Raw genomic sequence first — 21,325 nt, 5'->3', positions numbered from 1 at the left:
ACGGGGGTGTGCATGTAGGTTCTTCAGTCTCCCTCAGATCCGTACCTTGGGCACAGCCCCTTCACCAGTGCTCCTTCGCGGATTCCCAGGATGCTGCTCTGAGGCATCTGTGGCAGAAAGACCTAATGGTCTTGTTTGCTGAGGATTCACGGCTTTTAAAATCCTAGTTCTCAGCTCGCCAGCTGTCCTCTGACCTCATCTCTAGGCCTCTAGTCTGCATCTCATGCCCCGTCACACCACATGCTGGAGTGCAAAGCCTTGGGGCAACTCCTTCCGACCTAGTGGACACATTTTCCCCATCACTGCAGGCCCTGTTACTACTTGAGGTGCAGACATAGGACCTGCCTGCCAACTCCTCGTTCTGGCCCTAAGACTGCTTTGAACTTGTGAAAATGACCAGTGTTGAATCAGAAGAACTCTGAAGGGACTGCACCAGACCCCTTTATTGCAGGAAGACCTGACAGGGAAGGTGCACGAGTGGGGTCCTGGACAAAAGGTTGGGGGTAACGAGGGGAAGGGCGTTCTCGGAGGAGGGAATGCCAGTGGGATGGCACAGAGGCACGAGTGAACATAGAGTGTGTCTGGGACCCACAGACCTTCTGGGAACTTTTCTGCTTCCTTCATGGGAGCCTGCTCTCTTCAGGCAGTGAGAGAGATGCAGATACAGAGGAAGTTTCTTCTGAGCTTCTTGTCCTCAACAACACAACTAGTTTCATGTGATTTAAAAAGAATCCATGCAGTTATAAAAAAATATTAACTGAGACCCTGGGCCTGTAGAGACACATGAGGGCAGACAGGGCAGACCACACCAGCTGGATAGCCCCGTCCCTATTGCAGACAGTTCCTACAGGCCACAGTGACACACCTAGTGGGGGCTCTGGGCCATTTTCCCCACAAGCCAAAGGTTCTGTCCCAAAGTAAACATTCCTATTGACCAGTGGTGTTCCCAGCCCGACATGATGTTACTAGCAGCACAGTCTTTGTCTGTGTCCACAGCCACATCATACAATGACTTTTAATTTATCACAGTGTTCTGACATTCATCAAGTTGCTGTCCCTGGAGCCCAGGAGACAGGGGGATTTATTGGCAAATATACATGGAACTCCCTAAGTGCCAGGAATGAGGTCCCAAAGACAAGCAAGATAAGATCCCTGCCCTCAAGGAGTTTAGGATTTTATGGAGGAGAGGGGTGAGCACACCAGTCCACTGTGCAGCAGTGTGGGCAAGAGGCAGAGGGAATTGGGAAAGGGGCGGATTTCTCAAGGGGAGCAGGAGCAAGGGCATGACAGTGACAATCAGTGCTGTCCTGGCTCTGTGCCCCTGTCTGTGTCCACCTGTACTTGACCTCAGTTCTCACAGCAGTCCCATGAAGCTGGAATTCCAGGGAGATTTGCGCAGGGACTTGAAGGAGAAGCCAGATTGCTCCAGGTGGAGAAGGGGGCATTCCAGGCAGAGACAACCATGTGGACGCCATGGGGGCGACCAGCCAGCCTTCGCACTGGGGGGTGAGCTAGAGTGAGGCTCCAGGTCTCTGCCAAACTGGCTAGGCTTCACAGGTGAAAACTAGGGTTAACATTACTGTCTACAGGTGGCAGTGAGCCTTGGGTTAAGAGGCATCAGAGCCTCAGGAGATGGAAATTCTGAGAGAAGTAGAGAGAAATCTGGGTGGGAATGTTTGCAAAATCCTCTGGATTCTTATTTGATGAAATTCAGGGATGGAGCTTAATGCGTATGTTGGATAGAGAGTGGACTCATAATTTTGGAAGCCCTGGTTTCCTGGATTAAGTAACATGCCACAAACCAAACCTCAAAACTTTCTGAGCCTGTACAAAGTCAAAGGTGGGCCAGTCTTCTCTGTGTGGTGTTCTTGGCCATCAGAGGAGAAGTTGTCTAGAATTGCTCAGATTTGATTGTCTTGATTAAAGACAGCAGCTTCTGTGAAGATTGGAGTTACATGAAAGGGAGCAAATTTAGCAAACTTTTAGCAAAGGGAAGAAATTTACTAAGTGTTAGGGGTGCCCCTTCCACAGAATCCTGTGTGTGGGTAGTAGGCCAGTGGAGGGACGTAGGACATTCTTCATGTTCCTCTAAAAGTGTGGAATCTTCAGGAGTGGAATGACATCTGTGCAAGTTGTCCTACACTAGGGCAGAGAGAGAGGGCAGCTTCTGGCTGGCTCTGCCCCTTAGAGCAAAGTCACCATGGCTTAGTCGCTTCATCACTCAGAGCCCTACTTTCCTATCTGTAAAATGGGAACAATAACATTCAGCGCTTGTGTGCAAAGGGAAGGAGGACCGATGTGGAAGTGCAGTGGGAGGCCCCATGGGGAGAATCGGTATTGCTGCTCTGAGGTCAGGACTGGCCCAGCAGAGAGGTACACAGAAGGACCCAAGGCTGTGCCTTAAAAAGCATGTCTCATGATTTGCATAAGTGCATGATCCAGTTTTCTGGCTGGGGACATTTTGTACAAATTTGCATGCTACCTTCAAAGAGCCTCTCATTTCCAGAGTCAGATATAAAATGCGTCACTGCAAACTCCTGCATTTGTATTCAAAGCTTACTGCCTGCCTATGTCTTGTCTGAAAGATTGAACGTTTCCCCAATCAATTTAATCACATTTTGGATTAGGAGATTCACTCTACTCAGGAAGGGACAGAGATAGGTGGACGGACAGTCCAGGTCAGACCTGTTTTGTTCTGAACAAGCTTTTCTTGTATGTCCTTGGGCCATTTCCCTCCTGTGTCCTGTTCCCCTGCTAGAATGTGACCTCCTCATGGACAGGTGACAAAGATTTTTTGCTTGACCAAACTTTAGGTGAGCTCCTGAATCTTCTTCCACTCTTGTATGGGCACTTCCCTATAAAATCCGGTTTTGGCAACAGCCCTGCTAAGTTGGTTTAACCAGAACCCCTACCCTCCATATCTGATCTCTTTCCATAACTTACTGGGTTCTTCATCCTCCACTATCTCCCAGGTGATGTTTGATCACCTGGGCCTGTCTTCAGCAAGAATCCTGTTAGGTCGGTTTAGCCAGAATCCCCGTTATCCGTCTTAATCATTTTCCATACACCAACCCCCAACCCCACTTCTTGGTTATAAATTCCCACTTGCCCAGGCTGTATTTGGAATAGAGCCCTATTCCACACCAAGGTCTCTTTTCCTCTATTGCAATTGTCCTGAATAAAATCTATTTGTATTGTGTTAACCACTATCTGGCTCTGATTTTTCTGCGACACGGGGCTAGGTATCCAGTTGCTATCTCTCCCAACAGGGTAGCTGCTACAGGGCAGCCACAGCCTGAGTCTGTGGCTGGCAGGAAGAAGAGGCTTGGGAGGAAGAAGGTAGGATCAGGTCCCAGCTGTCTCCTGGGAGAGAATCTGAGACAGTGGAACCATCCCCGACCAGACCTATCCTGGGAGGGGAATGTGAATGATCTACCCTGGCAGAGAGGTGGTAGATGGTGGAGTTCACCAGTTTTTTCCGACAGACTTTGGTGGTTTCTATGGTGACTGGAGATGATTAGATTAGGAGTCACCTGCTCCTTCCAGCTTCAGACTCTTCATAAGGTCATTCTCAAACCTTCTCTCTGCTTTTCTTCCTTAGCATCTTTTTGGGAGCCCCTCCCACCTTCCTCTGGAGCGTGTCACCAGATCCTGGGAACTGGTGTTTGCCTTGGTCCTCTGGGAGCACGATCAAGTCAGATCCAGATAAAGCACGGACTTCCAGTTAAATTTGATTTCAGATGAGCAACGAGTCATTTTTTTAGGATAAGCATATCTCCAATATTGTTTGGGGGGTACACTTATACTAAAAGATGATTCATTATTTATTTGAAATTCAAATTTAACTGGGCATCCTGTATTTCATATGCTCAGACTGGCAACTCTGCTGGTCTGGCACCCAGCTCAGCTCCCTTGCTCAAAGAGAATAAACCATGATGATGGCTGAATTGAATTGGTGTGTCATGAGGCAAAAATCTTTTTTTGAATATGCTGTTGAGTAAGCCCAGGATATTTTCTTTCCCTGACTCTGTTAAGTCTCTAACTTTATACCGGCCTCTGGGATGTGGGCCTCACACAGGAGAACCCCCAAGCTCTCGTATTTAACATCCTTGGGAGGAGGAGTGAGGGAATCTGTAGGGGATTTTAAGGCACAGACCAGGTTGAGACCCCTCCCTCCTTTGCATCTGGTTTCGCAGATCCCAGAGGGTTAGGGTTGAATACCTTGTCTAGCCCCACCCCATCACTTTTCAGATTAGGAATTCCAGGCCCAGAATGGAGGTGACTTGCCCAGGTCAGTAGTGAGTGACTTGTGAGCTGTATTTATTGATTATGTATTTATTTATTTGGATTCAGTTTTTATTAATTTGGTTTAAACCAGATAATAATAAAAAAATTTACTGGCCCTCTAGATGCTTAATTACATTTAAAACAATACAACCTGTGGACCAACTAACTGAAAAAAGATATTTTTGGAAATATTTGGGAGAAACAACATGGTCTGAACAGTAACGATTTACTTCTAGTTTTATTAGTTGTATTAGTTTCTCATTGCTGCTGTAACAAATTACCATAAACATAGTGGCTTAAAACAACACACATTTATTATCTTACTGTTTTGAAAGTTAGAAGTCTGAAATTTAGTCAGTGGACCAAAATCAAGAGCTGTGTTCCTTCTGGAGGCTCTAGCGGAGAATCTGTTTCCTTGCCTTTTCTAGCTCCTAGAGGCTGCTTGCTTTCCTTAGCTCCTGGCCCCACACCCCTCTGTCCAATTTCTGGAAGCACGTCTCCTTCGCTGACTCTGATCCTCTTGCCTGAATAATCCAGGATACCCCCTCCCTGCCACCATCTTTTCAAAAGCCTTAATTTAATTTTAAAAACTTTTATTTATTTAAAGTAAGCTCTAGGCCCAGTGTGGGGCTTAAATTCATGATCCAGAGATCAAGAGTCACATGCTCCACCAACTGAGCCAGGCAGGTGCCCCTCAAAAGCCTTAATTTAATCACATCCACAAAATCCCTCTTGTCACGTGAGGTAATGTTCACAGGTTTGGGGAACTAGGACACGAACATCTTTAGGGGCCCATTATTCTTGCCATCACATTTGTGATAGGGGTGTCTTGATTACATTTCCTTTTTTTTTTAAAGGTTTTATTTATTTATTTATCTAGAGAGTGAGCGAGCACGTGTGACTAGGGGGGTTGGTGGGGGGATGGGGAGAAGCAGAGGGAGAGGGAAAGAGAGAACCTCAAGCCAACTCCACATTGAGTTGAGTGAGGAGCCCACCAGGGGCGCTCGATCTTACAACCCTGAGATCACGACCTGAGCCAAAATCAAGAGTCCGATGCTTAACTGACTGAGCGACCTGAGTGCCCCTTGATTACATTTCTTAAAAAAGTTCTTAGTTATTAGAGACTGGGGTAATTACAGCTGAGATGATTTGCTTTAAAATGCTCTTGTTCTGGACAGAGTGTTTATTGCCACCCACCCCCCACCTCCATTCATTTGCTGAAGCCTTTCTGAGTATGATGCAAAACCTTGCATGGAGGGAAAAAAGCATAAATAAAATCAAAGATATATGACTGTGAAAAAATATTTGTGACTTGTGTCACAAAGGCTAATTTCCTTGGCATTTACAGAGGTCTTAAAAATCAATGTGTTACTACTGGGTATTTACCACAAAGATACAAATGTAGGGATCCGAAGGGGTACGTGCACCCCAATGTTTCTAGCAGCAATGTCCACAATAGCCAAACTGTGGAAAGAGCCAAGATGTCCATCGACAGATGAATGGATAAAGAAGATGTGGTATATATACACAATGGAATATTATGCAGCCATCAAAAGGAATGAGATCTTGCCATTTGCAACGACGCGGATGGAACTGGAGGGTGTTATGCTGAGTGAAATAAGTCAATCAGAGAAAGACATGTATCATATGACCTCACTGATATGAGGAATTCTGAATCTCAGGAAACAAACTGAGTGTTGCTGAGTGGTGGGGGGTGGGAGGGAGGGGGTGGCTGGGTGATAGACATTGGGTAGGGTATGTATGTGCTATGGTGAGCGCTGTGAATTGTGCAAGACTGTTGAATCACAGATCTGTACTTCTGAAACAAGTAATGCAAGATATGTTAGGAAAAAAGAAAAAGAAGAAGATAGCAGGAGGGGAAGAATGAAGGGGAGTAAGTAGGAGGGGGAGACGAACCATGAGAGACGATGGACTCTGAAAAACAAACTGAGGGTTCTAGAGGGGAGGGGGGTGGGGGGATGGGTTAGCCTGGTGATGGGTATTAAGGAGGGCACGTTCTGCGTGGAGCACTGGGTGTTATGCACAAACAACGAATCATGGAACACTACATCAAGAACTAATGATGTAATGTATGGTGATTAACATAACAATAAAAAATTAAAAAAAATCAATGTGATAGACATTTCTCCAGAGAGAGTATATAGATGGCTAATAAACACAGGAAAATGTTCACAGCCATGCTTAGCCACTAAGGAAAGGCAGATCAAACCCACAATGTGATACCACTGCACACTTACTAGAATGGCTGTAAAAAAGCAGGGCCAGGAGGGAAGACAAGTATTGGAGAGGATACAGAGTAACTGGAACCTTCAAACACTGCTGGTGGAAATGTAAAATGGTGCAGCTATTTTGGAAAACAGTTTGGCTGTTCCTCAAAAGATTAAAACAGAGAGTTACCATAAGACCAAGCAATCCACTCTGAGGTATTCGTCAAAGAGAAATTAAAACAGACATCCACCCAAAAACTGATACATGAATGTTTTATAGCAGCATTATTTATGATAGTCAAAAAGTGGGAACAACCCAGGGGTGCCTGAGTGGCTCAGTGAGTGGAGTGTCCGACTCTTGGTTTTGGCTTAGGTTGTGATCTCCCAGTTGTGGGACTGAGCTCTCTGTCAAATAAATAAAATCTCAAAAAAAAAAAAAAGTGGAAACAACCCAAATGTTCATCAAGTGAAGACTGAAGAATACAAAATGAGGGGCGCCTGGGTGGCTCAGTCGGTTAAGCGTCTGCCTTCGGCTCAGGTCATGATCTCGGGGTCCAGGGGTCGAGCCCCAAGTTGGGCTCCCTGCTCAGTGGGAGTCCGCTTCTTCCTCTCCCTTTGCTCCTACCTCCAGCTTGCCCCCCTTTCTGTCTCTTAAATAAACAGAGAAACTCTAAAAAAAAAAAAAGAATACAAAATGATACAACCACGCAATGGAATATTATGCAACAATGAAGGGAATGATGTGTTGGTGCATGCTACCACACGGATGAGCCTTGAAAATAATATGCTGACTGAAAGAAGTCAGCCATATGCGCCTATTTATGTGAAATATCCAGAATAGGCAAAACTATGGAGAAAAGAGATTAGTGGTTGCTTTGGCCTGATAGGGGATGGTGAAGACCAGGGTTGGGGGGCAGTGACTAATAATGGGTACACTGGATTTCTTTTTGTGAGGGAGATGAAATGTTTTAAAATTCAGTGGTGGTGATGTTTGCACAGCTTGTGAAAATTTGATAGACATCACTTTATGTGGGTGAACTTTGTGGGATGTGAATTGTTTCCTAACAACGGTGTTAACAAAAATTCAATAAAAACAAGACCAGACACACAAAAGGAAAATGGACAGTAAACGTAAGCAGACAATCCATAGAAAAGGAAGTGCCTCTTAGACCCATGAGAGAATGTTCAAATTCACTCATAATAAGAGAAATACAAATTAAAAGTACAATGAATACCATTTTTACCTATTCAATTGTGGACTTTTATTACTTATTTACTTAAAAGATTTTGTTTTTAAGTAATCTCTACACCTGATGTAAAGCTCCGACTCACAACCCTGAAATCAAGTCACATGTTGTAATGGCTGAGCCAGCCAAGGACTTGGGAAATTTTATTTCATTTATTTATTATTAATTAATTAATTTTTAGAGAGAGAGAGCATGAGCAGAGGGAGGGGCAAAGGGAGAGGGAGAGAATCTTTTTTTTTTTTTTTTTTTAAGATTTTATCTATTTACTTGACAGAGAGAGAGCACAAGCCGGGGGACCGTCAGGCAGAGGGAGAGGGTGAGGGAGAAGCAGGCTCCCTGCTGAGCAAGGAACCCATTGCGGGACTCAATCCCAGGACCCTGGGATCATGATCTGAGCTGAAGGCAGACGCTTAACCAACTGAACCACCCAGGTGCCCAAGGAGAGTGAGAATCTTAAGCAGGCTCCAGGCTCAGGGCAGAGCCGGACGTGAGGCTCGATCTCACAACCCTGAGATCATGACCTGAGCCGGAATCAAGAGTGGGATGCTTAACTGACTGAGCCACCCAGGCGCCCCTTGATTGGGAAATTTTAAACAAAGCATGACACTGTGATGTTGGCCAGACTGTAGGGAAACACTTCCACACCGATGGTGGAAATAAAGACAGAGAGCCTCTGAGGAAGGCAATTTTGTGATGTCTATCAAATTTTCACAGGCACACCTTTTTCCCCTCCAGGGGGCTGCCATGGGCCTCTGGACCGTCTGCCTTTAGACTTGTTTTATGTGAGAGGCCTTCAGTATTTAAACTCTTGTTAGGTTGGGTTTTCTGGTGTGTGAGACACAAAACACATAACCAATACTCCCAGCCATGCTACTTCAAGGAATTTATTCTAAAGGTTGTCCAATATGTGGTTATAGCAGTGGACTGGAACCACCTAAATGTCCACCAAAAAGAAAGTAGTTAAATTCATGGTGATCCCTTCATACACCCCTCACAGGGAATGCAGTGAAGTTTTCCACAGGATTGAGGATGCTCTCTATGTGCCAATGTTCAATGAACTCCGAGATGCTTTAAGTGCCCTGGGTAGGAAATGCTACCATTTGGGTAAAAAATTAAAAAAAAAAAACACACCCTTGTAAAGATACAGACAATTTCCAGACAGATGTGTAGAAATCGATAACATTGGATGCCTCTGTGGCTGGGAAGTGTGTGGTGGGGGGCTGGGGTGAAAGACTCACTCTTCACCACATACCCTTTTGGTACCTTCTGGATTTTATGCTATGTACCTTTATGTATTCAAAAGCGATAAACAGAATATAAGGATGCACTGCCAAGAAGATGGTACCCTGAGAATGCGACCCTTCCTTCACACTCAAAGACTACTAGGATTTCCAGCTGCTTCCAGACATTCAGCTTCCCCAGAACACCGGGGAAGTTGGGAAGCACAGTCCTGCTACCCAAGAGCTGGGTTATGGTCCTGGAGAGACTGGATTCTAACTTGCTGTGTGCCTCTAGGCTGGTCACTTCCCCTCTCTGAACCTCAGCCGGACCACCTGTCAACCTAAGGGCCTCCCAGAGCCCACCCAAGCTCTGCTCTAGCAGGTGGGCCAATTCGAGGTTCACCGCACAGCCACTAGGTGGCGGGCTGCCCCTGCTGCTGAGAGATGCCGCGGCTGAGGCCCACGCAGCTTTTAAGAACCCTCCAGTCACCTGAGGGAATTTTCATGTCAAAAGCATCCCCCATCTTAAGAATTGAAGGGTGAGTGATTCAGAGAGATGCAGAATGATGAAACAGAGGGGCCGTGGGCTCAGGTGGAAGGTACAGTCAAGTGGTCCTCAACCAGGATGGTGGGGTGTGGGAGGTTGGCTTAAGAGGGTGGCGGGACCCCAGGCCCGGCTCCAGGCTTCAGACTGTCAGTTCAGGGACATCTTGGTGGGGGCTGGGAGGCTTGAAGGGCATGAGCTGTGGAATCAGGGGTGGGCAAGTCGGTTGACCCATCCAAGCCTCTGATTCCCATCTGTAAGATGAGTATAATAATCATGGTTACCCTATACGGTTCATCTGGCAAATCAAATGCTAGGTGTAGTTCTTACCAATCACTGCCCTTGACACATCAGAGGGGGCAGTGAATGTAGCTGTCATGTGGATAAAGCTGCTTCTCCAGGGGACACTTTCTCCTAGGGATTGGCGTCCATATCACGGAGCCCAGATGAGAGGCTTGAGGGCTTCTCAGAGGAAGGAGTACCCAGGTTTGAGGCAGCAGTCTTCCAGAACGATTTTGCAGAAGGAACTAATCATTGCTGGGCTCAGCAGGCATTCCCTAGGCATCCAATGTAGATGTTTCCCAGATTTTACTTTTTATGGGGACATGGGAGGAAAGGACTGCCTATCTCTGCTTAAAAGCAGTTCTGTTTAAATGTTATAAAATGTAAACGCTATGGAATAAGAAGGGAGGATGGCCCTTTTAAGAAGTTTTTGGCCAAAGCCAGCATTTGAAACTGCTGGAAATCAGTAGGGCCGTTCATGTGTAATTTTTAGCGACTCTGGGGAAAATGGCCTTTTCTCCGCCACAGAGATAGGCTTTAGCAGGAAGGGGGCAGGCGGGAAGGTGTGTCAGGGGATGACTTCTCCTGACTGAAAAGTCACCATGTGGGAGGGGCACCGGTACCTCCTGACTCCCTGTCCTGGCGGAGCATCTCCCCACGCTGCGTGCCTGAGGAAGGGGCATCATTTTGGCCACACAAAAGAGACTCTTTGCTTACCCTATGAGGTTGTCCCTCCCAGAAGGGGCTCCTTTTCAATTCCATCGAAAGGGCATCCTTGCTTCCTTTAGCCCTCAGAGGATAGAGTGGAAACTGGTTTTCCTTCTCCAACAGAGAGAGACCCACGGAGCAGAGCGGCAGATCCCGGCCTTTTTTCTCTTTCTTCAAGAGTGCTAACACAATGTTCCTGTTAGAATGTAGATTCCCAGGTCGATTACCAGGAGATTCTCAAGGGGTGGGTCTGGTGAGTTGGTCCTGGCAGGTCTGGGGCTGCCTCAGCACAGTCTGATGAGAAGAATCTTGTGTGAGGGGCCCTGGGGCAGGGGCTGGGGGACAGCACGGAATGATCCCAGAAGCACAGGCTGGAGAGAGACAGCTGAAGGACCACAGAGGCCCAGTCTCAGGGATGCTGGCTGAGCGGATGAAGCAGGCCATTCCAGCCCAAAGCAAAGAGCGGCCCAGTAGCCCAGGCTGAGGGGAATGAAGTAGAGGGGGAAGAGCACTGTGTCTTCACTCCGGGCTCTGCCCCTTCCCACCTGTGTGACCTTGGGCAAGTCATTCAACCTCCCTGAGTCTTGGCCTCATCTGAAAAATGGGGAGAGTGACTCCTGCCTTGCATGGTGCTGACATCCGGTAGGTTCTCAGCAGTGGCACCTGTTCTCTTTGCTGTAATAGATCATTTTAACTGGGCCCACGGGTCCCTGGGGCAGGCTTCAGAGTGTCTGCCTGTGCTATGGGAACAGCGGATAGGGTGGGCTAAGCCCGTGCCCCTCAGAACTCTGCCCATACACACCCTTTCCTTGCCAAGACCTCCCTGGGCCAGCCTGGTCGGGCTTCTCCCTGACGCCTAGTCTCTCAGTTCAGAGTGGCTGAAGGTGCAGACTCAATGACCACCTCCTTGGTTAGTGCCTCAGTTTCCTGATGAGTGAAATGAGGCAGGTTGGGATGTCTTTGGGGTTCCTTCCAACTCGGGCCAAATCTGTGCAATGATTAGTCCCACGCTATGCTAACGGGGGCAGAGAAAGGCGAGCCCCAGGCAGGAATTCACAACCCTGCTGGGGACAGTCCTCAGTGCAGCCTCAGTGACATGGGGCATTGTCTGGAGGCAAGGGTCAGATTTTTGACCACGAACTGACAGCAAGGAAGGGGACAAGTGCTCTCCACAACTGGTAAAACCAGAGGCCTTTCGGCTAGAGCCTGGCTCTGCCACTTCCCTTGTATGACTCTGGACACATTATTTCAGCTTTCTACGTGGAGTCTCCTGATTCATAAATGGAGGGGCAGAATCAGGCGGCCCCCTTGGGGGCTTGTTCCGAAACTGAGCTGTCTGTAATTTCCCCATGAAGGTCCATCCAGGCCTCACTGTTTCTGGGCTTGGAAGTGAAAGCTCCCACTTCCCAGGTGTTTTAGCTCTGGGATTTTGACAAGTCCCCTGGTCTAGGTGAAGTGTGGAGCCTTCATCGGCAGGGTGGGCACGATTTTAATTGCTTCTCACATTCAGGGAGCAGATGAAGGGGTTAACTGTAATGTGGAGGGCCGGGTTTGATGGATTACAGTGTCCATTTTAACACCTCAGAGCAGGATGGAGTGAAGGCAGCTGCTGTTCATTTTTTTTTTTAAGATTTATCTATTAATTTTAGAGAGAGCGAGAGAGAGAGAGCACAAGCGTGTGGGGGCGGGGAGGGGCAGAGGGAGAGAGAGAATCCTGAAGCAGGCTCCCTGATGAGTGCAGAGCCTGATGCAGGGCTCGATCCCAGGTCCTGAGATCATGAAATCCAGCCAAAATCAGGAGTAGGCTGCTCAACCAACTGAGCCACCTAGGCGCCCCTGATGTTCATTTTTGATGCTCTAAGTGGGAGTACTATGACAGCAGTATGGACGGTCCAGGCAGAGCACTGGACCCAGCACCTGGAGAACCTATTCAATTGCTCATCCCCACTCCCAGCCCAAAGCTGGTCCTGAGGGAGGTGGTGTCCAGGGGGAGGGACTTGGCTCTCCTCAGTTTCCTCAGCTGCTGGTGGTGGAGGAGCCAGGTGGACGTGCGGCCCCCGCCCCTCCTGCCCTCAGCTTACTCCTGGAGGCTTCTGGTCTTCCCCCCTGTCCTCAAGGCAGGACTCTGGGGCTGCTGCTGTCTCCAGGGGTCTGATTTGTGGCCTGGAAGCTCCTGCGAAGCATGAGGCCAGGGAGAGCCAGGGAGAGTCCATCACAGGGTTTTAAAAATCTTCTCCCCTCTGGGCCATGCTGCAGGCCCTCCTTGGCTTCCCTGGCAGATGGGGGTGGGTGTGTGTGTGTGGGGGGGTGTTGGGGGGGGAGTAGCTTGTTCTTGGCCCTGGAAGCAGCAGCTGGGCATCCCAGGCCCTCCCAGCTCTTGGAGAGGGGGACTGCTGTGTGCTCCCCGCCGTTCCCCTGTCTAGGTTGTATGGAGAGGGAGCCCCCCCACTTCCAGGGAGCAGGTGCATCCATCAGCCTGCACTTTGCTGCCAGGTTTATTTTCTGGAAACTCTAAATGACATGCATTGTTCCCCTGTTCTGAAACTTCCCCCGGCTCCCTGTTGCCTATGGGCTAATACAGCCACCCCTCCTAGCTTGGTGGAAGCCTCCAAGGTCTTCCATTCTCCTCCTCCCTTTCTTCCTTCCCTCCCTTCCACACTTGCACACCACCTTCTGATGCCTGTGAGGCTTTAGAGAAGTAACCATGAAGGAGACTGATACAGAGCTACTCTCCTCAGCGCCACTCCCTTCCCTTTCCCAAGGCAGCCCTGGGCTCTTCCCCTTGTTCTGGATCCTTCTGAGAGCATTCCCTGTCTGAGCCCAGATTGAGCTCCTATCTCTGAAGTGCCGTTGCCACTTGCTACATCCCAGCCTTCCTTCAAGGCTCGGGCAGGACCAGCTCTTCCCCTTACCAACTTCCTCCCCAGCCTTGGAGCCCCCTCTGTTTCAGCTGGTGCTCAGCCTGCAACCCTTCACCCTGACCTTCAGCTCTTTCTGCAAAGCTTGGTTGGCCATGGGACCACACTTCTAGTGGGGGTGGATGGGTGCGAATGGGCCTTGTCCAGGTTTGTCCCTGGGGCCCAGGTCCTAGCATTGGAGCAAAGCATGGGGGTCTGCATAGGGCCAAAGTTGGACTCATCTAGGAGTGCAGCCTGCTGCAATGAGGAGCCTGAGGGGTCACTTGGCATTAGGATTTGAGGTGCTTCTTGGCCATCTTCATTTGGAGGGAAGCAGTTAGCCTATAAGGGCAGTACTAAGGGAGTGTGGCATTAAAGTTCTCATGTGCTCAGCCCAGGCCTCGTGACCTCAGGAGAGGGGGCTGAGTCATAGGAGGGGGCTAGGAGTAAAAACCTGAAAGGATGGTCACTAGGCCTACCACGAAATGTCAGAGCATCAGACAGCATGCTCTGAGGTTTCTTCTAGAATACGGTGTGGCACCACATGGGGTGTGTGTGTGGGGACTCTCCTTATTGGGGTGGACCCTGTGGCCTGAGCAGCAGGATGTCTTGCCTCTGAGGCCACTGTTGTAGAAGCAGAACAGCCACCCCTGGTCCCCACCTTGAGTGGCTTCAGTCTCAAATGGCAGGTGGCAGGATGACTGGGCCTCATGATGCTTTGTCTGTCACCCTGGCGTGAGGGTTGGCCCAGGAGCTGAGGAGGTAGATGGTGACCACTCCACAGTGGCTTAGGCGGCCTGAGACCCCCTAGGACTCCTGGAAGGAGCCAAGAGGGTGATTAAAAAGCTAAGTAACTGCCAGAGAAATGCTGTTTCATGGATTCGGGGGACTTTCCATTTACCCCCAGGCTGCTGGGGCCTGGGAGACCCCGTTTCATTAGTCAGGGGCACAGAGTTTCAGGTTATCCCCTGATTCAATCCACTCCTGGGGAGAGGGTGGACAGGGTGGGGTGGAGCTGGGTCTGTCTGTTCTCTCTCCCCGGCTGACTGGCCTCTCCCGGGCTCCCAGCAGCCTCAGCAGTGCCCTACTTAGGCCCCAGGGAGGGGTCTGCCCATCTGTTCACATGATGGGCTGGAGGGGGTGGGGTGGCAGTAGATTCATGTCGAGTGTGTGGTGCCAGATCTGGAAGATTAATCCCAAATCGCTCAGGTCTTGGGAACAATGGAGTGGATTCCCTGCAGCCTGATGTCACCCCTGCAACCAGCTGCTTCCTCCCGGTGGGCCAGGAAGCGCTGTGCTCAGGCTTACCCTGCCTCCCAGGGGCTGCTGCAGCGGCAACTGGGTGCCCAGTCGCCTGCGAGGGGAACAGTGGGAAGGTGACAAACAAAGCGGCACAACTAGCCAGGGGGTGTGGTGGCTGGGTGTGGAAGCTGGAAACACAGTCTTGGGGTCAAACCCTGGTTCTGCAACTTACTGCTTGGTTGAGTGACCTTAGGCAAGTGATGTGACCGCCCTTGCCTCCTCTCCTCACCCAGGTGATGGAGACGGTTGTGCCTCCTCCCCCCCGTGGTGTGATGTGGCTCTGGTAACACACCTCGCCCAGCTCCTGACACACGCTTAATAAATAGTCTTTGCTCCACCCACCTCAGCCCCAACTGACCTAAGGGCCCTGGAAATCTGGCAGTTTCCTGTGGCGGGTCTCAACTCTCAGGGCGCCTGATGGCTCCAGTGACTGGCCTCCCCTCAGGGTCAGACCGATCGCCTGAAAGAGGGGCTGAGTCTGAGCTGGGAAGCGGGCGGGAAGGGCAGTGCTCAGCTCAGGAGCTGGGGCTGGGGGTGGACTTGGTTGAGTGGAGCAGAAGGAAGAAGCCCAAAAAAAGGTGGTGGGGGGAAAGGGGGTGAAGGCTGAGCCCGGTGAGGAGGCACCCGCTATTTCCAACAAGTTCAAATCCCCAGCCCAGGTCAGTGACATCTGGGGACTCAAGAACTGTGCTAATGTGACCGGAGCCCAGCCACCTGTGAGCTTTGATTAAAGAGACAATCTTCGAGCACAGATAAAAGGAACGGGTAAGTGGCTGGAGCCAGCAGCAGTTCACCAAGAACATGCCATAATAAATGTCACCCTGAATTAAGGGTCCTCTATTTTGTCCTGTCTTCTTTGATATTTTCATCAGAGGCTTGAATAATGGCACCGGAGGCTGGATTATCAAATCTGCGGGTGACATGGAGCTGGGGGAGAATGGGTATAGATTTAATAGTGGAGCCTGGCTTCAACACCTGGAATGCCATCAAAAGCCTGGGACAAACCAGATACGATCTAGTCGTGCTAAGTCAGTGAGATCGTGCACTGACATTAAAAAGAGCAGCCGCTCAGCTTTGTGCAGGAGAGGCCTGGCTCCCAAGGTACGTACGTCACAGGCACTGACTTTTTCTCTTACCTGGAATTTGCTACCAGAATGCCTGGTCAAGGACAAAGAGATGTCCTCAATCCTCCCTGGCTTGGATCACTAAGCAGGAAAGCAGAGAGAGGAGGAAGGATCACTTTAGCTGTGAGTTGTCAGCTTGGGAGAAGAATGCTGTGCCCCTTTCCCCAACCTGGCCAAGTGGGGCAGTGGGCTCCCGGGAATCCTTCCTACAAATTACACGACACGGGAAGATGGCATCTGCTTCTCAGGTTGGGTGTCTACTTCAGAAATGAGGGTGCTGCTCCACTCTCTACCTGTTTGAACAAGGGTAAAGAATACTGGGGGGCAGTGGCGGGGCTCACTGGCGGCTGTCTGCACTCTTGCCACTTGGCATGGTCAGGATGTGTGAGTGTCCTGTGGGTCAAGTAGATGCTGGAAGATGGTGGGGCCACCTTTGCATTTTTATTGCTTTCCAAGAGCACTAGCTGTGGGGCCAGAGGAAGCTGTGAGTGGACCTTCCCCACCAAAGGCTGGAGCTGTGGGGGCACTGGGTTGCCCCTCTGGGGTTCAGGGCAGTGAAGAGTCTCCTGTACGGCTTCCGAAAACCCCACCCAGGGCCCTGGAGAGCCAGCACTTGGAGCCAAGGCACGGAGAGGTCTTTGCTCCTCTTTTCAGGCCTCTTTGGCAGCCCGACTGTGGAGTAGCTAGAAATAGAGGGTGTGGGGGCGGGAGAAGAGCAGGACTACCCCACTCTCGAAGTCCCTCTGGAGCAGGGAGAATATTAGCATTAAAATGGATTTGAGATTAAAAGTTTTCAACCGAATTAGACAGACTGGACTTCCTTAGACCAAGAGGGACCACGAAAGTTTGGGACTGGCCCCAGCTGTTATTTAAGAGACAGGAATGGGGGCCTCAACCTAGTGTTGCTAAGGGCCATGAAGGGAGGGAAAACAAAGCCATTTCTTCCTTGTGGCCTACCAGGTTCACGCTGTGCAATAATCCTGTCAGAGGAGCCTGGGAGCCATGGGGCTCTCAGCTGCCAAGACGGGGAAAAGCTCACTTCAGCGGCACCACTTCCCACCTTCTGTGACAAGAGGTACTGATGTCAGGGGCCCCAGGGATTGCTCAATGTCATGGTGACAAGTAAGCTCTCCATCTCTTCCTTCTGCCATCTTCACTGTGTCCACGATGTCTTTTCTCGTGGTCACAAGATGGCTGCCACTGTTCCAGGCATCACTCATAGACCTGACAAGGTCCAAAGTAGACTGGCATTTGCTCCACAATGATTTCTTTTAGGAGGAGGAAAGCCTTTCTACCCCAGCAGACTTCCCTGAAGAGCCCGTTAACCAAACTGAACACACTCATACCTAATCCGATCTTTGGAAAGATGTGGAGGTCACCATGACTGGCTTAGTCTCTAGAAATGAAGTTGGGAGAGGGTGAGCACCTGAGGAATGTCAGTCCTCTGCCATCAAGGCAGAAGGGCTCAGGGATGATCTGTGATTCAGTAACCAATAGTGTCTGCCACAGTGGTTCACATAACAAACTCCAGGGCAGGTTTGGTGGGCTGCAAGCTCTGTGTGAGCCTGTAAGTCAGACGCACTCTCAGGCTGCATTAATAAGAGAATAGCATCCAGAGCAAGGGAGGGAATGGTCGCTGTGTCTCTGTGCTGGCTGGACCACATATGGTGTGCCAAGCCCTAGGGGAAGAAGTAAACTGAAGCTCTTACAGAGCAGGGAGTTGGTTGGGTGAGTAGGTGAGGTCTAGTTGCACTGTCTTGGGAAGTAGGGTTGAAAGAACAGGGCGTTTAGCCTGGAGAAGGGGGGAGCACCTTTCCATGTGGGGAGCCATCCTGAATCCTTTAGCGAGATGCCCACAACAGAGAGAATTACTTCATGTGGTTCTGGAGGGCAAAGCCAGACCCGGAAGCAGTTCTTGTCTCAATAGAAGGAAGACATTTATGGTCATTAGAGCCACTGTTCAGTGAATGACGGGGCTGCCTCAGAGGGTGAGGGTCCTGTAAATGGAGGCTATATGACCTGCTGGGAAGCCATTGAGGTGATTCTTTCTTTGGGAGGGAGGCTGGATTATACGCCATCTAGGCACGGAGGTGCGGGAGAAAGGGCCTGAGTTTAAGAGTCAGAGGGTCCTGGATGGGCTTTGCCACTTACTAGCTGTGTAACCTTGGGTAAATCACTTAACTTCTCCGAGTCTGACCTTTCTCATCTACCAAACTGAGGGTAGCAGTACCTGCCTCACAGGGTGGTTGTAAGATCTGTAAAGACTGTGGCACATAGTAGATGCTCAAGAATGAATGGACCCTTAATTCTCTGGTGTCTCCTTTACCACTGGAGAGAAGTTGGCAGCAATACCAGCTGTGAATACCCCCGCTAGCCAAAAGTGTCCTTTCTCTGCCCTGGATGAGGCAGAAAGAGAGTTTTTACCACAAAGGCAAGGACAGAGCACACGAAAGCCCAGAGCAGGCTTTCTGCCCCAGCAGTGCCTGTGGTCTCCCCAGTCGGACCTGTGCCCTCTGGAAGGAGAGTACCTCTCCAAACCCAGTGATGGCTCCAAAGCAAGCCCAGGGATGTGGGCCTTCTTCCTGCCACTCTGATCCTATAGTCAGACCAGAATATTCTGTAGCTGGGGATGACCTGGTCCCATGCTCCCTCTTTAGGGAACAAGAACTGTGGAAGAGTGTTGTTTGGGGGATTTGGCCTGGGTCGAAGGCACCACTTTTCCCCAGGAACATTTGGCCCTTCCATCCGAAGAGCAGGGGTTGTTGGCTGGACATTCGGCTTCCCTTGGTCCCAAGTCTAGGGTTCTGGGCAGAGTTTGCCCAGGACACATGGTGAAGTGGGGAAAGTGTTCATGACCCCTTGTCTCCTTCTACTAGTGGGTTCTGTGAGCCATGTCCATCTGGGGGCTCCCTGACCCTTGGGAACAACATGGCAGACTGTGTGGGATGCTCAGCTGGGACTGAGCACCAGCCCTGGCCCGGCACGTCTGCGGCCAAGGAAATGCCCCAGTGGTTGGCGTGGCTTTCAGATACAGAGGTCACTGTGCAACAGTCCCAGCTTTCAGGACCTCTTTCTGAGCTTCAGCTCTGAAAGCTGTAAAATGGGGATGTTAACCCTCTCCTAAATCACAGAGTTTTCCAATGATCAGATGAAAGAACGAAGTGAGAGAGCTTTGTCAATGGAAAATGCTGTCACGTGGGTTCTTGGGGGTTCATGGCCAGAGAAAATCATTAAGGTCAATTCCGTCACAGCCCCTGGCCTAAGAGGGTGGCACATACAGAAAGCCCTCCCCTGCCGCTGGGAGACTGAGGAGCAGGGGTCTCCTGGTGTTTGTCCAGATGTACAAGTGGGAAATTTCTAGCATCAGAATGACTCAACCTCAGAGATTAGCAGCTTTCATCTGGGCCCCTACTGTGTGTGTGTGTGTTCCTGTGCGTGTGTGTGTGTGTGTGCGCGCGCGCGCGTGTGTGTATGTGTGTAGGGGAGTGGAAAGTGAGTCTCTTTGGATACTAATCCTGGCTATATTGTTATCTTGCCTCACGACCTTGAGCATCTCACTTCCTCTCCGTGAGCCAAAATCTCTTCCTCTGAAAAAGAGGAGCTGGGCCAAGGATCTCGGGGAGTGTGCGTGTGTGTGTGTGTGTGTGTGTGTGTGTGTGTGTGTGTGTGTCTTTGCAATCTTCCACAGGTGGTGGCAGTGCCCAAGGCTGTGTTCCAGCATCACTGTCACCTGGGCAAGAGGAGGGGACTGTGTCCTCTGTAGACTGTTCCTTCTGGGGCTCCCGGGGAAATGGAGTCTCTCAGCCTTCAAACCGGAACCCAGCTCTGGGAGTCAGAGGGGGCCCCCACTTTATGCTTCTCAGTGGAGATGGCCAGAGGTGCCCTGGGTGGGGAGGCTGGTATGGCCAACATGGGCGGTTGTCTGTCCTACAGAAGTCTTGCCCTGGCACTGGCTTCCTGAGATTAGTTGTGGGGATGCTGGGGGGCTTGGCGGGGGTTAATGCTGAGCCTGTGGAAAGAGCTAAGTGGTCTTCAGTGGGAGTTGGGAGGACCTCAGGTGGGACAGGATTTCTTAGCTCCATTGGCATCTGCCATCTTTGGAGGGTGACATTTTTAGATTCATAGTATCCCCTCGCACCAAGGTTCTGATTGAGAAACGACGCGTCCTGAACAGCTCTGTGAAAGCACACAGTGAGGGGGGTGAAAGCACATTGCTTGGGGGCCATCGGTTCTGGGCTCAGATCCCAGCTCTGCCACGGATCCACGGCTGGATCTTGGCAAGTGAGCTGCTCTGAGCCTTGGTTTGAGTGGACACATGATTGAGAATAACATATGTATTTTGCAAAGGTCATGGTCCTCCGTTATAGAAGAACTTATAAGCTAAACTCCTTTTAGAATTTACTGTGGGGGAAGGACCAGCCTCTCGATGAGAGAGACTTCACTCGATCAGCCTGTCCCAAAGCATGCTCTATGGAACACGGGCTGTGTGGAGATGTCATGCAGAGGGTCCGGTGCTGCAAACGAGTTGGGGCAAGGCTAGGTTAAGCACAGGTAAACAGCTGTGTTTGCTGCAGGGCTTTTCCTAACCTTTACTAAGCCAAGATGGCTCAGGAAGCTCCACGAGTGGTGATGTGTGTGCCGCGTTTCCCCAGATTCGTTTGCCCATGGAACCCTTTCCCACAAGGCATACCACAGGACGCATTTGGGAAGAGCTGTCGTCGCACGCCTCTTTCTCTCTGGGCTCTCAGGAAGATTCTGTCTCTATGTGAAGCTTACACAGAGTAACCACATCAGCGGGGTTCTGATATATTTATACCCCACATCCACTCTGCGGTGCTGGTTTTCTATTTTTGTTTTGCTGTACATATATTTTTTAGTGCAGGATGCCTCCAATGCTGTGTGGAAGTGAGGCGGGGCGGGGGGGATGGCATCCTGTGGAGATAAAGAACCCACAGTAGTTCTCCAGACAGTTCTGAGTCTTTAGGTGCTGGGGGCAGGGGGCTGGGGTGCATTTCATCACTGCCATCATTCTGATCACCTCTCAGAAGACTGGGGTGAATGTAGCCCCTTGGGGATTCCTTCAAGTTCTGATTATTTTGCCCCCCGCGAGGAAGAAAGGAGGGCAGGTGTCAGCATATTTATGTCCTGCAAGAGCTGCTTAAGAAAGCAAAAGCGACCTTGCGCTGCTCCCTGCTGACCTCAGAAATGACATCATCTCTACTGTTGCATTTAGCTTTGTTAAGAAAGACAGAGACAGCTGGGTCACAGGCAGGAAGCCTGGCTTTGGATGAGGTGGTCTTAGGTATGGGCGAGCCAACAGGAACTAACATCCAGTTCTGCCACAGTCACCCTCAGAGCCGTGGGCCAACAAGGAGCTCATCCCAGGAACTGCCTGCAGGTGCGAGGAGCACTGTCCCATGAAGACTGGCTGGGTCCTGTCTCCTGGGAGAGGGGTACAGGTGCCACCACCTCTTTCTTTGAACTCT

This window comes from Callorhinus ursinus, unplaced genomic scaffold, assembly GCF_003265705.2.
Source record: "Callorhinus ursinus isolate GAN/ISIS: 27379988/994484 unplaced genomic scaffold, GSC_fseal_2.0 scaffold10, whole genome shotgun sequence".
Classification (NCBI taxonomy): Eukaryota; Metazoa; Chordata; class Mammalia; order Carnivora; family Otariidae; genus Callorhinus; species Callorhinus ursinus.
Note: the sequence above shows the minus strand (reverse complement) of the source record.